The sequence below is a fragment of the Passer domesticus genome, chromosome 8 (genome assembly GCF_036417665.1).
Source record: "Passer domesticus isolate bPasDom1 chromosome 8, bPasDom1.hap1, whole genome shotgun sequence".
In the NCBI taxonomy this organism is placed as follows: Eukaryota; Metazoa; Chordata; class Aves; order Passeriformes; family Passeridae; genus Passer; species Passer domesticus.
In genome coordinates this window covers 29290344-29310296 of record NC_087481.1, presented here as the reverse complement: position 1 = coordinate 29310296, position 19953 = coordinate 29290344, and the positions used below count along the sequence as shown (strand labels likewise).

General features: G+C 43.8%; 1 protein-coding gene across 2 annotated transcripts in view; it reads left to right on the top strand.

Moving 5' to 3' along the window:
• Nucleotides 1-19953, top strand: part of ARID5B (AT-rich interaction domain 5B) — a 150953-nt gene that overhangs the window by 9682 nt on the left and 121318 nt on the right. For both annotated transcript variants that reach the window (XM_064430000.1, XM_064429998.1), the window contains one exon: nucleotides 11294-11467. The gene's annotated coding sequence lies outside the window, so the exon portion shown is untranslated. The remainder of the gene's footprint in view (nucleotides 1-11293; nucleotides 11468-19953) is intronic.

Here is a 19953-nt window from a genome sequence, read left to right as displayed (position 1 = left end):
TGGCAGGGACACAGGAGAGGCAGGGAGGGTTGCCTGGGGAAGACAGCAACTGGGAGAGACTGCTGTGCTGAAGCACTGCAAGTGCCCTTGCTCCTCGGCTGCTTCGGGTGGATTCAGGAAAACTGTAATTGTGTTTGGCTCTGCACCATCTTTCAAAGCCTTTATCCAGGGACAAAGTGAATGCTACAATCTCTCTTAGTCCTCCAAGCAGTCTTTTGGAAAGCTGAGGTCTAAAATAATTGAAAACTTAAAGCATAACCATCAACTTCTTGGACTAGATTTAGAAAATCCACAGTCAACCCATCCGCTTCCTTCATCTCCTATTCAATGAGAAGGTTTCCTTTGGCCAGCCTTCTTGTCAAGGCCACAATCAAATAGTAGTTGATGGTAGATTTTATTACTAACATAAACAAATAGCAGGTTATTTTGTTATTGTCCCAAGCTTCAAAGCTGGAGCTGATCTTTGCATCAGTGGGCTCTACCAGTACTGACATGCAATTGGAATGCAAAGGGGATGTTGATAATATAAAACATATGTTGCATATGCAGATCACTGAGCGTCACTTCAGTGCTCTCTGCAAAGCACCTCGGCCTGTTGATCCTCTGGCAGCCAAAATAACCCAAGAGCTGCACATTCTCTGAGCCGCTGCACAGCAGCACAGCGGCATCCCAAAGGATGCACACCCTGGAAAAGGATGTTGACACAAGCAGCAGATACGTAGAATCATATGCTGGCATTGCTGTTTGAAACTCAGTGCAGAAATGTCTTCTCTGGGCAGAGCAAGAAGGATTTAGTGGATATAAAAGCACATCTAAAGCAAATAGGGGATTTTTATTGTCATTTTATTAGTTTTGTGCTCATAAAAACATTAGCTGATTAACTCACTTTCAGAAAGGCAAAGCTGCCAATCAAAAGCTGTATGCAAAACCAGATACATGCAGTGCCTTGATACTGGTAGGGTGAGATTTTTCTTTTCCTGCTTCCTTACTTTTAAACCCTGGCCAATATAACTCTTTTTCTGCCATCATAACATTTGGCACTATTCCCATATGTACAGATTGCAACATCTGCAAGTTTTAAAAATTAATATAAAGTTCCGTAATTGTATAAGCCTTGCTCATTTTAATGGTCCTGGATGAGCAGCTCTGATGCAACCGAGACACGGGCAGCAGATGAAGTGCTCTGCCTGTACTGAGCAAGCTGCTCCCATGGGGCAGGATGTCTGTGCAGTTGGTGCTCGTGTGGGTGATGATCACAGTGTAGGATTGTGCTCTGGAGGAACACGGGATGGACTTGAGTTTCTGGCAAACAGAAATTCAGTAAGTTACCAGTAAGTGCAATCATGGGTGCCAAATTGCAAAGTAATCACATTTGGTAGAGCTCATTTCTGTCACCCGCAGTCCATGGAGATCCAGTATGAAGGTGTGAGGTTTCACTTTGTCCATTTTAAAACTACATTGTACATGGACATGTAGGTGACCTTTCATGGATCTTATTGAAAGCCATAAAATGACTTAGTCATTGCCTGCTCAGGGTATGTTGGAAGTATGGTTCAGTATTTCCAGGTTTATTGAAATACAAGCACTCAGCAAGAAGTTTTAGGAATGCTTTACTTTTCCTGTGTGTATATAAAACCTTAGAGAATTCTCTGATTGTGGCATATTTCAGCATAAAGGAAGCAGAAATAAAATCAGCCCCTATAATTCACGTATTCAGTAATGGAGGACCAAAACAGGAAGAGACAGGTGCTTTTCTGAAAAGAACGAAAAATCTGAGCAGCTGATTCATGGTGAAGTAATGTGCTTTTAGCTGAGAACGTTTATTGTAGCTGAACCTCATGCCACCCCTCAAGCCAATATCTTAGATGAATCAGCAACTTGCGAGCTTTATCTCAGCTGTACCAATAGAGTTTATAATATTGTTCTGTCAGTGCTATTTATACATCATCACATGGCTGACTACTCCAGGCTGTGCTTTTTTTACACAGCCTTGGATGATGTCACTGTGGAGTAGGCAATTGTACTGAACAAAGGCTTCCTTCAGAGCAGCAACAATTAAAGCTGATGGCAGAGTACAACACCGGAGCCATGGAAATGCAGAAACAAGCTTTCCAGTTTTAAGGTAGCTCTAGAAGGGCTCTCAGTCCTTCAGTAGCTGGTCCCACTGGGAAATTACTTGAAGTGATGTCCTACAGCTGTCAGTGCCCACCTGGCCTTGGAAATGTGTAGGGAGCAGTGTGGTCTGTAGCCTGGGGCTGCCAGGCAGAGCACTCACTAACCATGTAATTGTTTGGGGAAGAAAGAAAGAAAGCTCCTCCAAGAAGGAAGATCTGTGGATCCATTCTACATCATTCACGAATAGAAGCAGTGTCAGCCTGGAAGCCTGCAGCCTTTGCCATGAGTGTCTTCCAAAAGCCAGGGGATTGGTATCCTTTGTAGTATGAAGCAGTGAAAGGATCTACAAATTATTTGTAAAGGAAGAATTCAGCATCCTCAGCTGATTGCCCTTTCATTTGTGATGTTCCAGCGAGCCTGAAATTCTTCACTAGATCCCTATTCCCCAGTGCATCGTGTACGTTTCCAGCTGTTTATCATCATTCCATAAGGCCAGCAACATGTCAGCATCAGCAGCTGTGTTCTTCTCATCTGCTACTTGTCCTGGAGCTCTCAGAGTTTAACCACCACCACTGCTGATCAGCGCTGTTGGGACACGGTGTGTGTAACTCTGCCCTCGAAGCTGCTCCTCAGCAGCTCCCTCTGTACATCCTTCAGGCCAGCGTGACGAGCGCGTCACTGGGTCACAGGTGGAGGCAAGGAAAAGAGGAAAAGAGAGTGTTACCCCAACCCCTGCCTGTGCTTTGGAGAATGACTGCAGTAACAAAGTGGTTTATTTCAGAAGTACTTATAAATTGGACATAATTCCTGGCTACTTCAGAGACAGAGCTGCAACATGCTTGTGCTGCATGTTCTGACCTCTCTTGCTTTGCAGACCTCTCCCTCCCTGTTTTCCAATGCAGGTTTAGACTCAGGTGTGGAAAACTACTGTCAGCAAGCTTGGTTTTTCCCCATTAAGTTTCACAGAGTCTCCAAGTACATTCCACAAGCCCTCAGGGACCTACATTTCCAGGCAGGAGAGCACTGGCCTACTCCTAGGGACTGGTCTAGTTGCCTTTTTGCAGTTACAGTGGTCACCCCACTCTAGGGAGTGGCCCTTCCCAGTGCTCTGACAATTTTTTATCCTCCCCTTAAAAATTGCTTCTTTCCAAAGCCTCATTCTAAAGTTTGGCTCTGCACAGAACATGCCAGCATCTGATAAAGGCTCAAAACAGAAACAGAATGGCATAAATAGAAATTAAGTAAATTAGGAAGGTGTGCCAAAGCAGCAAAACTCTAATGATAGCTGTGGCTGCATGTGCTGTGCAGCTTCCAGCCCCTGCCAGCGTGCCAGGCTGCCCCTCAGTATTCCTGGGAACATATGCATCCACTGTGTCACTGGCACTGCCTGCTCCACCTTGGACTGCATCTTCTCGCAGACTCTCTACAAAGCTGGGGTTCATGCAGAGAGTTGGTGCCAGAGCCCCAACCAAGCCAGCAGCAGCCCTCTGTGGCTGGATGATTTTTCCTCACTTGCTAAACTGTGCTTGTGCCATCTGGTCAATGCAAACAGCCTTATCCTCTCTCCAGCCACGTTTTGTGGAAATTGTGGTCTACCTGCGTCGTCAGCTCAGCCATGATACTGTATGGTTTATTTCCCTCAGGAACCAGAGGAAACCTGGGCCAGATTTCCAGCTGGTAAAAATCAACATTTTTGATTTGACTAAGGTAAAGTAGTTTTGGACCATCTGATAGTCTTTGTTAATGGCCAGGGCTAGAAAGGTAGAGCACATCTTTTGCTACTTACTCATTATTGATGCTGTTTTTCCATAAGACCATTGATCACAACAGGAGATACATATGTGAGAGTTCTTCTCTTATATGTGCTGTTCTCCTAAGCAGCATAACAACTTAGGTTTCCAGGCTGAGATCCTTCCAGAAATGGCTCTGTATGGTGCTGGCTCTGCTCAGGTAGCCCTCAGTCCCTCAGCTGGGCTCCCACCACTCTTTCCCACAGAGCACAGCTTGGTCCCCCAGAGCTATGCTGGAGATAATCTAACCCAGCCTTATGCTGGTCTTGTTTTTGAACCCTGGTTCTCTTTATTCTACAAATTAAGGCATTCTTAGTTTGAAAATACAGGCAAAGTTTTAAAAAACTTTTGGGATGAGAAGAAGATGTGAAGTCAGTTGAGAAGTGATATAATAACCTTGGGTTGCTCTGCCTATGCATGTTTTTGGCCTTGGTGAGTACTGAATTCTGGGGACCTATGCTTTTGAGGGAGAAAACCTAGAAAGGGATGTTTATTAGATCTTGGGCAGATCTTTCTTGCCTTTTGCTGCCTCCCGATGCCCTTCCTCACCAGCTTGGCTTGCTGGTCTGTAGGAGGGGTGGCTCTGGGGCAAAAGAGAGATAAAATTTGCACTTCTGTGAACAGTTGTTGATCTGAAGCTCACAGGAACTGCCAAGTATGAGCACAGTGAAACTGGAGTTGTTCTTCTGTGACATAAAACAAATGGTGAAGATCTAGAGTGGTGTTTAGAGAAAGATAACGTCTCCTGTCAGACCAGCTGACATGCTCAGGAGAAAGGGGGCAAGGTTTTCAGCACACAGGTCTGTGTAATCAAAAGGAGTGCACTGAATGAATGGGCCTGGAGTAAGGGAGGCAAAAATAGAACCAGCCATCTGTCAGTACACTCCAGGATGGCTAATTGGGAATCCTCAGTGCTCAGCTGCTGAATGTCCTGCCTGGTTTTGTCATGGAATAGAGGCGGCCGTAGCGATCTCTCCTCGTGGGCTGGGCACAGCTCGGAGCGATGGGGAGTCTGGGTGAGCTCCCCCACTGCACTTCTGCAGCACATGGGGTCCTGTTGTGTGTGCCAGAGGCTTCTCCATCCTGAGGACCATCATCTTCTTGTGGTCAGGCAACAGGAGAAGTCCTCAGGGCAGAAAAGGTAGGGAAGGACTTGAGGCAGGTTTATATCCGTTGTCTCCTCCTGCACGGGCAGGAGAATTTTCTTCACAGCCAGCAGCCCAGCTGCAAAGGCTGGAACAGAGAGGAGACAGCCCAGCTGGGGCTGTTGCATTTATCCAGAGGAGATCCTGACATTACTTTGAGATGTTAGCTCTGCAAATGGTAGTCAAACATTATAAATATATATGTTGTGTGTATGTATGTAATGATTGATTTCATAGTCACCACACAAGTTGGAAACATTGCTAATGTGATGCTTATAGACAGGAGTTAGTCCAAATTAAAGGCAGGAAATTCCAAGGTATTGTTCTTACGGAAGCTGTGACAGCTGAATTATATAGGCTTGTTAAGGAACTAAAAATAACCTCATTCAGAGTAGATAAAAGCATTATGTATGAGCAAGGAAACGGAATTACAATTGCAGTGGGAGCCATAAGTCTGACTATCTTGACTGTTGTGTGCAATTAAATGGAAACTCCTCCATGCTGTTGTATTAATTTGGTACTTTTTATTTAGGGACAAATCTTCAAATTCTTTACCTTAAAACCCAATGAGGGCAATGGAGAATATAAAATACAAAAAGATTCAGACATGGGGATTCAATGCCTGGTTCATAAAGATAGGATGAACTTCCATCTTGATTGTTTCTTCTGTCGTGATTTGGTGGTGGGTGTAACTGTGGGAAGCATCCTGCATTGCCTTCAGCCTCACCAGGACAAGACTGTAGAAAGTAAACAAATCTGGAATTAATTTCTTGCTGATCACAGCCTTTTCTGGGACAAAAATCACGGTAGGACCTTGGAGAATAGAGGCCTGATCTGGTAACATCCATGGCACCCCTCAAGGCCAGGTATCCCTTCCCACCACAGCACATGTCTGCTTGCCAGCAGGGCACTGCCAGGCTGTGTCCCACCTCCACAGCTCTCCCTTGGGTTGAGCACTGGGATGAAGGACTGAGGTGTCTGGCTGCCATCAGCCATGCTGCTGCACCCTGCAGATGCCAGGCACTTGGCTTGGCAGGAGATCTTGGAGAGCCATTTGGGCTGAGGAGAGCATCCTCAGTTCACTGCTGCCTTTGTTTGGGGAGCACTGAAAGACACCCTGGGGTTCAGTACCTGCTGTCCCTGCTTGGTGCCCATCCTGAGGGAGCATCCTGGCAGACACTAACCTGTGCTCTAGGCAGATTTCCCTATGGGAAAGCACACCTCTGCTGGCAGATCTGGGATGGGATGCTCTCCATTTAGCATCAAGCTGAAATTTTACAACATGAAAATCTGATTAAAACCCGTATTTCAGCTGGCCTTTCTTCATCCAGTATTTGAAACCTGGCATCTGTGTGATGGCTGCCCTTCTGAGACCCAGTGGAGCAGCTCTGGGAGATGGGCTGGGGCTGGACTGGGGCTCTGCCCCACATCTGGCAGGAAACAGTGGCTGGGTTTTCCACAGTGGCTATCAGAGTTTTTCTGTAATTTCATTGCAACATCTCTACCTTACCACTAGTTTTCCTACTCTAAGACAGTAATGAGTCTACATTTTGTTGCCACAACATTACTCACCTGGAATTTGAGACATTTTGCTTCTGCTTTGCTTTGTTTTAATCAGACTTGCTTGAAATGTCATATTGAAATGAGAAAAGCAGCAAGGCTGTAGAAATCTCAGCCATAGACTGCAAGGCAGTTACTGCATACAGAGCTTGGCAGGAGGCACTGGGACTACCTGAGAGTACCTCTAATTGCCAGCTATAAATATCAAATATCAGTATGTGTAGAGAAGGCGAGTGCAGAGGACAGAAAATAGTTTTACTCTATGCTGTAGTATGATTCATGCTTTTAAGATCAAGATTAAAAGTCTCTGTTAGGTTCCAGACTATGATTTTATTTTCATTTACATCAAAGGATTTAAGAGCCTTCAAACCCTAGCATTTTTAAAAATAACTTTTAAGCATACTGTCTGGCAATGTGAGTCCCAGTTAGCATGGAAGAAGCCAGGTTCTCCTCATACAAAGCAAATAACTGAAAAATCTGAATTAAAGAAATACCTTGTCCTCAATTTAACTCTGACAGCTTATATTGTATTTTTGTTTCAGGAAAAAGATTTTATGAAATGTGGGCCCTTGTAGCCAGGGCACAGTCCTGGCTGATTAGCCCTACAGATCAGTAGAAACCATGCACCATAAAAGCCCGTGCTTTTATGCAGGGTTCAGAGCCTTAATTTGAATTTTTGGGCTTGTTTGTATTTCAAAAGCAAAAGCTACTGAATTGCATATTGAAAACCACATTTCAGGGCAAGTATCCTCAAAACACAGCCCAGGTTTGATCAAAAGGTTTTCAAGTCTGCAAACCTTTTGACAAACCCAATGAATGTTTACACTTTCTAAGTAAACTCCAAACCATAGGCTGGCATCTTGCTATCGAGTTTTTTCAGATTTTCTCTCTCTTCCTCTCCCCCCACCTTTCCTCCCCCCCACCCCTTCCTCCAGTTCTTACAAAAATCCAATCTGTCCTTTGGAACTGGATTTGCAAGATGGGAATTTTAATATTTTTATTAATAAACACATGAGCAGGAACAATAAATAAATATCTACATGCAAGCAAAATATTGAGCTGTATTTGTAAATGCCAAATAAAAAACAGTTTTGTATTTTGGCTTTATTTAATGTCCATTCCTGTGGATCAGGCTGCACAGAGTTCACTTGTCCAAACCACTAAGATAAACCTTACCACATATAGAAATAGATTTTAATTACAGAGCAATAAATACTGTATCTTTTTTTGCCATATGCATTTTTCTATCAGCAGACAAAAGCTGACATTTATTTTACTGATAGCCCTATATTTCCCCTCCCGCTACCACCGCAGCAGAATTTCCCTTGCCTAAGGAAATTGAGAGGATCAGAGCACATCTGATGTTCCATTAATTTAAAACGGCTGCCAGGACTTGCATATTGTAGCAGCTTTAAAGTGATTGAATTTGGATTATTTCAAACTCTGGAAAGTCCTGCCTTGCCTGACAGAGGTGTCTTGAGTGACAAATAAAATATGAATATATCGTGTCTGTACGTCCTCATCGCCGCATGCAGCATTGCAACAAGCACAATAGAAGCCATGGAAAGAACAACCCTAATTTTTCCTTTTTTTTTTTTGGTAGCAGGCCCCTTTTTTAAGCTGTAGCCCAGCTAAGTGGAGACACCTGGTGTTTGCTGCAGCAAGTTCACTAAAACTATGTGAAGGGGGAGGAGGAGAGTAGGGGTGTCCGGGGTGCCCTGCCTGGGGTACAGCCAAAAAATTCCTGTCCCGTTGCAGGGGCTCCCCCTGTGAATAGAGCCCTGCCCTGACCACAGAAGGGCTGCTACAGCCCAGCTCTTGTCCTGGGGGGAAGCTTCACCCTGTCAGGTGTTAAATAAAACACCAGCTTTTGGGCAAAATCTGTTTTGTAATGCTTAGTGGGTAGCTTATGCAGCATAATTCCAAAAGCAGAAAAAGTTTATGCACGGCCAAAGGAATATTAAAGTTTCACTACAAAAGAAATATTGTGGCTGCCAAGGCCTGATTACTCATAAACCCCACAGCATTATCACCATCCATCACTGCCGAGCTTTAATGACCAAACTAAAAGGAGAAACATCAAAGTGGGGGGGTGGTGTGGTTGTCGTTTTTCAAGAGTAAGATTCCCTAAATATAGGACCAATAGTAGAGCTCGACATATTTTTTGACCAAAAAAACTTGAAAAATCATTCAAATGAATCACAAAACATATGTTATGTTTTGCTGTAAAAGCCATGAAGTTTGTGCAGTGCTCTATTATGGTGACTGCTTGGCTTTTCATGCATTCCTAAATTACCATGTAATCTAAAACCTTGTTTTCAGCTGCTCTATATTGGAAAGTCCCTTGCAATAATCAGGATGATTACAGGCTAGTGCAGAGAACAAAACTTGTTTGTATTATTGCAAATAAAAATGTCGTTTATCAGAAATTTTACCTTTCAAGGGAAAAATAAAAATAATAATAATAAACTTTCTCTTTTCCCTGGCTGGAAGTATTTTAAGCATGGGATTAATTTTGGCCACTCTACGACTTAAAAACACATGGATACTTGGTATAAAAATATGTTTCTTTCCTGTAGGGACTTGACTCTAATTGGTGTGCCAAAACTATCTCACAGAGATTTCATTGTCTTATCTACTTACATCATCTTAATGCGATTTTATTTTACTTTGTCAAAGTCATATTAATGTAAATGTGTTCTTGATAGCAAACAGAGTTCTTTTTTATGCTAAACAGGATTCAGCTGACTCTAATAAAACAGCTTGCAATCCATTAGGCTATAACTGTAATATAGTTATTTTGTTTCCCAAATAAAGACCGTGTCAGAAAGCTGTATAAGGATTTTTGTCTTGTTTTTCCACAATAATTGCTTGGGTGGGGTTACATTCTGATCTTTAAATGAACAGTATCGCTTGGAACAAACACTTCATATATCTTTTATCTTCCTCTTGCAATACAGTTCTGAGTTTTCTTTGAAAATGCAAAGCTACTTTTCCAGATAAGTCATCAAAATGTTTCCAAAGTATTTTAACTGCCAGATTAACTATATCTTGAATACAAAGATAGATGGCTTACATTCTTTATGCAGAAATCCTGCCAATGCATAGCAACTAGCAACAAATTAATTTCTTTTGCAACAGTGGGAAGGAAATAAAAAAAAAGAAACCCTGCTTTGCTATGCAAAGCTCAAAAAGGTAAATAGATATTTTAAAAGAAAATAAGGTTACTCGTTCTGAAAGGGTAATCTGTAAGCAAAGAACAGAGGATTAAACATACATTTGCTCTCTTTACAGAATCTGTGTTCCAGCCTTCTCTTAATGTATTCAGCTAATTAAGGACTGCGGTGACCTTGTGGCAGATTCTGAAATCTAGGAATGTCTATTTTTTATTTTATTTTATTTTTATTTCTTTTAATGCTGGCTCTCCCACAGAGCTTAATACAATCTGTTTCAGGTCAAAGTCTGTTTATGTCAGCAATGTTCATACTACACAACTAAAATGTTTTAATGCATTTATCAACTGAAAATATTGCAAACATTTCATTTCCTTTGATACAGACACAAAAAACCCTCTGCCTTCATTGCAAATTCTTGTTCATATGAATCACTCTGAGTAATATTTGCTTTAACTTTCGTGTGGTTCTACAAACAGCCTTTATATGGCTGGACTTCAAAGCTGGTAGAAATAAAGGTTAGAAATGTGATAGGAGTAATCTATTATTAGGCATGAAACATTAAACCGCTTTTAGTTATAAGCCTTAAAACCTGAATAATATAGATTTTTAACTTGCTGCATATTTATTGTGTTTTCAGTTAGTTAAGTCATTTAGCATGGAGGGACTGTTTGGAAGAGAAATATTTTCCATAGGAACACAGACCACAATTGGGTTTAATTTTTCCTAATATTTAATTTAGAAAAACTGCAATATGGTAACAGACGTCTCATATGTCAAAGCTGAAATACTCTGCTTGGTGTTCCTTGCAGTGTAAAATTAATCTCTCACCAGCACGCTGACCCGAAAGGCAGGTTTTAGTGAAACAGGCATGGGGTGATGGGAGGGGTGTGGGAAGGGAAGATAAAATCTCCTTCAAATAGCAGGGAAAGGGAAAAAATTAACACAGAGGAATGTGACAGAGTTTGCCATTGACATCCACTGACATGAGCTGATCCAAACGTGTGTGTGTGAGGGGTTTCTTTGACCCACCTCACACCAGTCACGGTTCATCCTGTCACCCCACAGGGTTTGTGAGGTGTCAGATCTGCAGGGGGACATTGCTGAGAAGGGATGTGCCCATGAGCCTTCTCCTTCACCCCTTCACTGCCCTTGATGAATTCACATGGTCCAAGAGGAGCTGGACAGGGAGATGCCATGGCTTTGGGGGACTTCAGCCTGTGCAGCCAATGGAGGCTGAACAGTGTTGTTCTTGTTCTTGTTTAGGTTTGTGTACTAACACACATAGGAGCATAAAAATAAGCTGAAAACATGTAACAGTTCAAGCCAAACAGGTCAGCCAGAAATAGACTACCATTTAAAATCCAGAATTTTAAATCTTCATGAGCCTGGGAAAGAACAGGGAGGCAGCCTGGGCCCAATCCTGTTACCACTCCTAGCAGTGGGAATTTTAACACTGACAATACAAGACACATTGCCCTTTTCTAAAAATCTGATTTTGTTTCCTTAGGTCCAGCTCTGCCAGCTTGCCGTGGCTGCTGGCTGCCCTGCACAAGGTGGGATGAGGGGACTCACTTGCCCTTCCTGGAGGGTTCAGTGGCAGCACAGGGACATCGGCCACCTCTGTTCCTATCGCCAGGGCCACCTCGGCAACGTGGAGAAGGAACCTGCTGCATCATGAGGAGTGGGTAATATCCAGATTTACACCATGGGTCTGGGGCAGGTGGCATCTCTGAGCTGCCCTGCTCTCCCCTCAGTGTCATGGGGGGGTTTGAGGGATTTGGTGGCTTCCCTCGCAGCTGCCTGTGGCAGAGACCAGGTCCCACCTGGGCCAGCTCTGAATGAGGGAGGGGAAACGGGAGAAGCAAAGTAAGACCCCTCCAGTGAGGAGTGGGGAATGGCTCACTCAGCGTCAGGGAATGGAAAACTCTCACTATTTCTATTTTGGTCAGTGGAAGAAAGGGTCCCACACATCCATCTCATTTGTATAAAAAAGCATTGACAACACCATAGTCACCACCTTTCCTTCTCCCATGCTTCTCCAGAGCAACTGGTCCTGTGCCAGAGGGTTTAATAGGTTACCCTGCAAAGCCTGGGACCGTGGTGTCGCGCAAGGTTGCACATTCCCAGGAAGTGTTTGTGCACAAAGCTGTAACAGACGCAGACTGAGGAGCAATGGCCCTGGCTGGCAGTGCTGAGAGGTGCTAATATTGCTGGGGAAAGTGAAAACATAATTGAAACCGTTTATTTTGGGGGGCATGCAGGACACAATGAGGCAATAGCTTCTGAGCAACAGATACCTGTAATTCACCTATGCTGGTTTTACAGACTTTTAATTTGCTCTACAAATTTGGCTAGTTGCAGAACATGTAAACACCCAGAACTGTACATGGCAAACCATTAAACATTAACTTATTGTCGACTCTAAAAAAACTCCACTCATGATATTAAAAACATAAGGGGAAAGAGATGCCAAGCTAGTGAATGAAGCCAGCTGACTGCTGAGAAGAGGCTACGGGGTTTGCTCCTTAGCTTTGCTGTTTTCAGTAATCTGACTCACTGAGATATTTTTAGACACAGTAACAAGTTCCATTGTTAAGTAATTTTTCATTTGAATTTTTCTCAAATTATGCTCTCCTCTTGGCCTGTAAATCCCTTTCTTCGGCAAGGCAGTGCTGCCCTCCACACCCCAAGGAGGAAGGGGAGCTATGGAGGACTCTGATGATTTGGACCACATGGTGGAACAAGATAGATCTCAGCGTCAGGTTGGCAGGATATTTCCCTTTCTTCAAAGGTCTCCAAACCCAGCAAGATTTTCTTTGATATCTCTCCAAAGGGATTTATCAGCATTGGGGCATACATTTGTTTAGATTGTTCCTGTAGGGTGGGACTTTCAAAAGAGCAAAAGGATGCCAAGTGCCAAATTCTCACCAAGTTCTCCATAAAGATTTCCTTAGCTTCCTTTGAAAATGCTAGCTGTGCTCCCCATTACTCTGTGCATCCCTGCTGGAAAGGTGCCCAACAGTACCCTCACAACGTGGGCACAAGGGATACAGGAAAGATTATGACATTTTAAAAAACGGGAGGAAGAACTGGCCTGAGAGAGAGGAAATGCATGAAAATGTGCAGGTTGGGGAGGAAACAAGGAGGGAAATGGAAACCAAATTCCCTAGACCCATAATTGTTTGGGGTTTTTTCTATTCTCCCTCTCTGCTTATTATTTCTCTCAGGTTTTCCCTGACATGGTTTAGTTAAAACAAGAGATGAGCATCCATTGAGATCATGGGCAGAACTCAGGCCCTGTGACCATCTTGTGCTCACGCTCTGGGCTCGAGACACGTCAGAACACACACAGGTGACCTGACGGCGCCAGGCATTAGTCTGGTCCCCCTCAGGGCTCCCATAGGAAAAGCAGAGGCTGTGCCCTAGGACAGGGCCACAGGGAAGTTAGAGGTTTGGCAACTGGTTTTCTAATGTACTTTTCATGAAGCAGGGGCTAAGTCCTCCCTGATGGTAATGCACTGCCTTGGAAGTAAGCAGGAGATCTACAGGGAGCTGCATAGAGACATTCAGGCCAGTAGCTCCCGAATAAAAAATGCACTGATGTCCAGGCAAGGACTGCCAGAGCAATTTGTTCTCCTGCCCTGGGGAAAGGGCCTGATGAGGGCTGTTTGGAGAGGATGTCAGAGAAGGAATTTTTATTTTACAAGTAAGGAGATACAGAAGCTCTTTCTGATCTGTTATAGGTGGGTTAATGATTTGTGAGCTGCAGCAGAGCTTGTGGTCCTCTGGTTATTTTGCAGGCTGAGAAGATCCTTCCAAGTTCTCTAATACTGCATTTGTAGTACCTGGCTGGTTTTTTTTAATGATAAGTACCCAGAGATTGCTGAGAGCATGTCTTAAACCTAGTTTCTCCTTAGTGCTTGTTGGTTTCCAGATACAATTTAAGATGCTGATTTTTCCCTCAAGCCCCCATGACTTAGTGTTGCAAAGAAAAGTTGTTCTGTTAAAATTTGTCTTATATCATGAGCTAAGTAAACCTCAGCACATCCCTTCTCATCCAATGTTGATCCAAGGATTAGGTGTCAGCTCCCTAATTCAGTGAGGACAGGCACAGACCTGCTGCAGTAGCTCTGCCTGGTGCTTTTGAGGAGGGTGAGGGCAGCAGGGTGCTGGGGCAGTAAGGGGGCAGGAGCCCTTGAGTCCTTGTCTCTTGCAGAGAGCTGGAGGGCAGAGGGAAGAGCCTGGAGGGACTCCCAGTTTGTCACTGGGGCACTGAACAGGGCCAGCAGCCAGCTTGGGAAGCCCTCGGATCTCAGCCAGCAATGGTTGTTGAAAGGAGCTTCATTAGGCACTCCTGACTGTAAGTTTTGGGAAATCAGAGTTTCACTTTGATTTATTTCAAACATTCAGCTACCGAGAATAAAATAAGGACTTCTCATATGTGTTTTGGAGAGCTAATAAAACTTATTTACATGTCTGTGATGACCTTTGCCACGCGCACTTAAATCAGCATTGCAAATCTATCAAACGTGGTGCTCTGGCATCAGCTCCCAGATGACATGTAACATGTTTGCAGTTTGATGGCCTTCACTCAAAAGGCTGGCTACAATATTTTTATATTTAGATTTATTTTGGAGTTTATGGTTGAAAGATTTCAGCTCTGGGCAGCCTTTCCCATGGCTTTTAGCAGCGACACTTGCAGTTGTGTTTCACGTAATTAAACAGCCAACAATACTTAATGAAGAAATAAATAACATCAATAAAGTAGTAAATAATTATATGCAGGCAAACACCAAAGACATTATCCATCAGGCAACAGCTGTGAGCATTAGTTTTGATTAATCAATAATGTTGTACAATAGGAGCAGGAATGCTGGCCAGGCCTCTGGGGGAATCACCAATGCTTTTCTAAGCAGCAAGCATTGTGATTTTAAGCAGAACTTTCAGCAGAATCTTTAATTAAATGTAACAACCAAGATCTCCTCCAGCAGTATTGCTATACTTCTCAAAGCCCACCGAGCAGCTGGAGTTTAACCAAGACCCATTTAAGAAATTTTCTGTCACTGGGAAGATTTCTTGGTAAATCTTTGTTGGGGGATGCCAGTGGGGTACCACATCCATCAATGAGGGCACTGTTGGGCCAAGGGTGCTTTAGTGGGGTTTGGTGACCCTCTGGGCATTTGACCAGCAGTGCCTGGCTTGTGCCACTTGGGAAAAATTAGGTGAAGCTTTTGGCTCTGCCTGCAGCAAGGTGGCAGAGGGCATGCCTGCCCAGGCTGCAGCTGGAGCCCTCAGGGCAGGGCCTCATCCCAGTCTGGGCAGCTCTTGGAAGAAGTGCCTGTTCTGTATTTTGTTTCTAAATGTAAATATGGCTGAAATTTCCCACCCATGCTGCAGCTCCGCAGGAACCTGATGTGGGCACGTTCATGACAAAATCAGCAAAGTCTGTTCATCTTTATCTGTTCCTCCTGCTAGAGGAGCCCTAATGAAGCTTCCCAGAGGAACAGAGCTCCTCCCAGGCACGCCCCCCTCACTGAGCGTTCCTGCCACCAGCACACTGAATTCTGTGGCACCGCTGTCTCCTCGGGCAGCATCCCTGGATTGTGCTGAGAGGTTCCACTGCAATCAGCCAGCCAGAGCATTGGCTTCTTCCTTTCCTGTATACTTTTCCCCCTTATTTAGTGTATAAGAGCTTTGGAAGAAAGTAAACCATTGAGAAAGGCTGATCATGGCACCAGATCCCAGCTTAGATAAAAGGCACAAGGTTTTCTAGCCATTACTCCATTAAAAGAGAAAGAGCAGAAGGGACAGGAAGGGTTTCTGGCATGTCAGGGACAGGTTTCCAGAGTCTGCACTCACATCTTCATGGTTTGTTCCTCATGAAACCAATTGCTGATGACTTCTTGGCATCTGAATAAGCAACAGCACCACATTGCTTCCACCATGAGTCCAATGCTGGGGACATCTCCCCACCAGTGGAAACAGGAGCATGAAGAGGGAGTGAAGCAAAGGCTGTAGCTTGGCTTGACATGAATGAAATAGATGTGCAGACTCACTTCTGGAGGGTTACTTTTATTCTCTGAGGTGGCAGATGCACGTAGGAATTTTGCAAGCATAAGGCACTTGGGTTTGTTGAGCTAAAAACGGTAAATCTCCAGAGAAGGATGGACAGGAAAGCCCTTGGCTCTTGTTTGAGAAATGGAGGTTTGCAGAAGGCAATGGGGGAAACATCCACATGACTTAAAAACTCAGTGCCCAAAGACCAGTCTTTAAGCCTTTTTTCCCAAGCCTTCTCAGCAGGAAAACCAGGAAGAGAAATCTCACATGATAATTGCTGATAGTGCAACAAACCCCAGAGGGTTTCCTTACCCACTTCTCAACATGCAGGCACTAATAAACTCCTGTGTTAACATTAATATTCCTGATAGTCTCTGTAGGCTCCTTCTCCCAAACGTGAATCTCATTAACATCTGCAAACCCAGAGTAAATTGGTGGGCATTTTAAGGTGTATCCTATAAACTGGGGGGCTGCTGCCTGCTCACGGCCCCTCAGAGCAACTGCCAGCCAGGTATGGTAGCACTGACTGCACTTCTGCAGTCTGGCATGGCAAATGGGTACTGCCAAATCTACACAAATCTGGTAACATCTCAGATAATGCCAAGTGAAAACCGCTCACATTTCTCCTTCAAAATCAGCAGATATGATTGTGGTCTCCTCCCTCGCCTGTGAAGGATATGTGGGGTGTTCCCAGAGGCACAAAGCACACATGTACAATTCTCTGTGGATGCTAAGGCTGGTGAGGACAAATTGACTGTGTTTCCTGCAAAATAAAGTCTCAGTTTCATGTTTTTCAATAATTAATGCAGGGTAGGTAGCCTATAAAACTCATAGCTTTTCCTTTCCTAAGACAGGAAAGCGTATCAATAAGCCACAGTAAGGGCAGGGTTTGGAGGTTTTTTTCGTTCTTCGTCACATTCTTTCACAGAGTAACCCTATTGACTTCTTCAGGAACAGTATTTATGGCAGATATTAGTTTGTTCAATGAGATAAATTTAAAAATTACCGATAAAGAATAAGTTTTTGGTACAATATGGATTTCTTTCCAGGAAAGCAGCATCTTAATAACAGATAGGGTAAGGACACAACTTCAGAATAAAGACTTATTCTAGGTCCAGGTGTGAACTACCTGAAATTCCACTTTTTCCTAACTGGAATAAGGCTTCTGCAGACCTTTTCTTCCCAAGCAGACAATATTTGGCATATTATGCACTGCATCAGATAAGATAAGTGGATGATGTTCAGGTATTTCTCTGCAGTCCTGTTATTCCTGCTTAGTTTTATTGAGATGAAGCTCTGGATTCCTAAACTTGGGAAGGGCAGATCTCCTCAGGCCTCCTCCTTTCTTGTTGTCCTGAGCCTGTGCTTGCCACTGACTCTGCTCAGAAGGAGTTTTCCCTTGGGTTGCTGTTTTCTGGTAGTTTTGGTAGGGGTGGAAGCGTTGTGACCAGGCACGGTGCCCAGCAGGCAGCTCTGGCCTCCCTGTGGCTGTCACCAAGGACCACGCTGTCCTCTGGTTTTACCAAAATTCAGGTCTTGGGAGTGAGATCTTTTTGAAGGACTGCAATTTTTAGATCCCTTTTTATTGCTAAGCTAGGTAAAGCACCTCTCAAAGTCATTATTCAAATGCGGCATATGTTTTGCTGTGAATTTTCAGTAGAACTCTTTCCAGTGATTTTCAAAATAAATGAGACTTTGCATAGTACCTTTTCCGTATTTAACGTTGCCTTCCTGGCTTTGCAGCCAAGGCTTCCTTTTAAAGGCATGTGCATGAGATTATGCAATCGTAGTATTCCGGATACGCAGAGCAATTAAAATAAATCAGGCTAGGTATAATGAAGATGAGCCAAAGCATCTGTTTCCCAAGAGGATTTAAAAAAAACCCACCAACACTATCATCCCCGGGGGCCTGAATCCATGGTGGTTAGACCTCAGAGATTCTTGTACTTCAGAAATGTGTCCACCACTCACTTGGATAAGAAAAGGAGGAGCTGCAAAGGAGGAGAGGACTCTGGTATGGCAACAATTCCTGCTCCTTGGAAAGAGGGGCTGGATAACCCCGTGTGTTTGGCAAAGCTGGACTTGCACATTAATTCCATTCCCCTTCTAGTGTTCTAGTTTGATGTGTGTACCTGGATGGAGAGGAGAAGGAATGATTTCTGCATCCTCTGCAGTGTTTCCCACATACATCTTGTGTTTATAACCTGTAGTTATTGACGATGGTGCCTCAGCAGGAGGTGCAGAAATGTCCATCCCTCTGTGTGAGGGACCACAGTGACCTGGGACACAGCAGCACTTGCTTATTGGGCCACTTGTCCTATGAGACAAGAAGGACACTTCAGGCATAGCGTTGAGGTACCAGGAGTTATTCTGATTTGTTTCCCCCTCCACTGCCACTTGGCACCAGATGCCAAAAGCTGTTTTCAGGCAAAACCAGGAAGGGGGCAAAGTGTGGGGCAGTCTGCAGCAGGTTGTCTGCTGAGCTGCCTTGCTGAGGTAGGATGGCTCAGAGACAGCATAGCCAAAGGTTAAATGTTGCTAAACTGTACCAGATGATTGGCTTATCATTGTTGTGAGATTTGTAGCTCAGGTAAAGGATGAAGATGTGGTAATAACTGCAGAAGAGACTGCTAGTGCTTACCAGGAAAAAATCTGCATGCAAAGGAAAGAGCAAGTTGTGGTGATGGACACTCCAGCCCTGCAGGTAGTCAGGGTACCTCAGGAAGACTTTCTCTGTGTCAGTGCCTCTCATTCTAGAGCTGGCAAGAAAGATCTCAGTGACTGGGAGATCCAATGTCCTTGCACAAACCAAACTGGGGAAAACAAAAAAACTCAATGCCAAAACAAATGACTAAGAATTGTCATAAGCACTTAGGGAGGCAGTCAAAGTCAGTAAGAGGTGAAATCCCCTGCTTTCATATGACGGCAGGACAGAACAAAGCAAAATTTGAGTTTGGCTGGTGCAAAGCCCACTTTGCCCTGACATGCTCCCCAGCAGCACTGACTGCTCCCTCGGAGACAACTACTTACTGTCCTCTGGGGCCTACCAAATTTCTTTTAAAAAAAGGATTTTTCTCAGAAAAAATTTTTTTTAAAAAGCCGCAACAGCTCAGACCTGCGAATTGGAAAGAAGTCAGCTTGTTTACTTAAACCGATTTAAATCTGGCACACTGAGAATAGCAACTTGCTTTGACCACTGACTTGGGTAAATATGGCCTGGCCTTCTTGCAGTGATATTTCCAGCCCCAGCTATCCCCATCATGCAGGGATATATATATATATATATATATTTGTGTATATATATATATACACACATAGGTATATTTTCCACTAAAAATAGTTGGGGTAAATTATTTGACAGGAGCTGGATGTGAAATGACTGATGTGCATTTCCTGTGCATTGTTTGGAAAGTGAAGCCCAGCTAAAGTCCTACCAGGCAACGTCCCCTTCCAAGCTTTATGACTATGAAAGAAATAATTTGGTCACATTTAGGAACATTTCCAGTGCAGAAATTTTTTTTCAGGATTTGGTGAGAAGGCAGCTATCTTTAGCATCTAAATTAGCATGTTTTCTGGAGAGATCCACACAGGAAAGGATAGGCAGGGATTGCTTGCTGGACAGTATCAGCATTCCAGCTTTGAAATGACGATTCAGCCCTTGTAACGTGAGATGAAATGATCTCCGTGGCCTCGGCTCCCTCTTTCTTCCACAGCCATCCACGCTGCCACCACACGTAACACGACATAATTTTACATAAGTAGAAGACTGTGCTCTGAGCCAATACACGAGTCGTGCCTGATTGAATATTGCCATTTCAGAGCCACCATCTAATCACATTTTTCAGGCCGCGTGAACAAAATAATGTTGTTATAATTACACAGAGTGTTTGTGTGTATGCGCGCATGTGTATTATATATGTATAATGACATTAGGATGATAATATAGCTGTTTCTATTAGCTCTGTGGTATTAATAAGGTATGACAGAAAGTTATTTGATACCATTTGAAATCCCACTTGCATTTTCATATTGCTCTCAGATGTAATTCAGGGACTTGATTTTTATGAGTTATGGCTCTGATGTCACTTGTATTTTTGCCCGTAATAGGTC